Source organism: Spermophilus citellus (assembly GCF_964194105.1).
Source record: "Spermophilus citellus genome assembly, chromosome: 1".
NCBI lineage: Eukaryota > Metazoa > Chordata > Mammalia > Rodentia > Sciuridae > Spermophilus > Spermophilus citellus.
The window spans coordinates 115547124-115548936 of record NC_138182.1 but is presented as its reverse complement, the minus strand read 5'-3'; the positions used below and the strand labels follow the sequence as shown (position 1 = coordinate 115548936).

The 1813-nt window shown below is 42.9% G+C and overlaps 1 pseudogene across 1 annotated transcript; it reads left to right on the top strand.

Annotated features, from left to right (window-relative positions):
- The first annotated feature begins 633 nt into the window (after window positions 1-633).
- Window positions 634-1566, top strand: LOC308652213 (olfactory receptor 14C36-like; annotated as a pseudogene). The gene has a single exon. The product of its transcript is annotated as an olfactory receptor 14C36-like (transcript).
- Window positions 1567-1813: the final 247 nt, after the last annotated feature.

The following is a 1813-nucleotide window of genomic DNA, read 5'->3' as shown; positions in this document are numbered from 1 at the left end:
CAGTTTTCCACAAAATGGTCCAGTGAGCCTGAGGGGAAAGTTTGAATTCTTGAGATGGTTTTCCGTGAGTAAATGTTTTTCATGTTCCTGGTGTTAAGTACTTCAATGTTATGGTCATGTTCCAATGTAGAAATGTTAAAAAATAATTATAATTTGAATAGTTATTCATGATTTGAATTGTTAAAAATTGATAAAATGGCAAAATAATGTTAGAAATGTGTTTATGGAAGAGAATGAAAGCAACTAATTTATTAAAGAGAACATTAAATAACACATGGTCACACAGATGGCCATGCAGGAGAGGAGTTGGGCAACCCAAGAAGTGCTCTGCATGGAGTCTCAGGAGGTCAGGGAAGGCCTGATGGGGAGCTGAGGACAAGCCCTGCAGGTCACACCCAGACCCTGGGCTGCAGACCTCCACACCTGCACTTGGAGGTGCACTCTGCTCAGAAATGAGTAAACATATCAGAAAACCAAGAGTTACCTTCCTCTCCAGGAAAAGCTACTACAAAATACAGGAAAACACTCTGGACATGAATATTATTGTATTATTCATTATAATTGTATTATTCATGCTTTTCCGTTCCTCCATCTTCTCTCTTTATCTTCTCAGACAACCATAATTTCCAGTAAATGGCCAATGCTACAATGGTAACTGAATTTCTCCTCCTGGGCTATCCTGATGGCTGGAATCTGAGTTTCCTCTATTTCACAATATTCTTGATGACCTACCTGGGGACCTTGTTAGGTAACCTTCTCATCATCACTGTCACCACTGCTGACCAGCACCTGCACACACCCATGTACTTCTTCCTCAGGAACCTGTCCATCTTGGACACGTGCTACATTTCCATCACTGTCCCCAATGCCTGTGTCAACTCTCTCACTGGCAACTGGGTCATTTCAGTGGCTGGCTGTGCAACCCAGATCTTCTTGGTCATTTTCTGCGCATGTGTTGAATATCTGTTTCTCACCATCATGGCCTGGGACCGCTATGTGGCCATCTGCCAGCCACTCCAGTAGCCCCTCATCATGGACGCCCAGTTTTGTGTCCGCATGACTCTAGCTTCCCTGCTCAGTGGTCTGCTGTATGCATGTATGCACACTGGGAATACATTCCGGCTGTCCTTCTGCCAATCAAACGTTGTCCACCAGTTCTTCTGTGATGTCCCCTCTCTGCTGAGGCTCTCTTGCTCTGACACCACCAGCAACATGGTCCTCCTTCTTTTCTCTGCTGTGGTTGTTTGTGGTGGCTGCTTCCTTTTTATTGCTGTGTCATACATTCGCATATTTTCTGCTGTGCTGAAATTTCCCACCAGAGCCCCAGGGAAGGCCTTCTCCAACTGCATCCCTCACATCCTCGTGTTTTCCTTGTTCTTCAGTTCTGGCACAGCTGTGTACCTGAGGTCCTCAGCAACCTCTGACACCCTCCAGGACCTGGTTCTTTCTGCCTTTTACACCATGGTTCCTCCCTTCCTGAATCCTCTCATCTACAGTCTCAGGAACAAGCAGGTAAAGGACGCTGTGAGGAGAGTAATGGTTAGACAATTGTTCTCAGCGAAATGATAAAGCTGTCTTTCAGCATCATCCTAATTTCTCTGAGGTAAGTTCAAGATTAGGCCAAATGCTCTTCATATCTGGGTGACACAAGTTAAACTGCCTACTCTAATGTCACTTTATTTGAATATGAGATTTCTTTATTAATTGATTTTTCATTTACCTATTATTCCATGAATCCTTTATAAAATGTGTAATTTAATCAATGTGTCTTTTAATGAGTAAATATAATTTAATATATTTGTTGAAATCATTT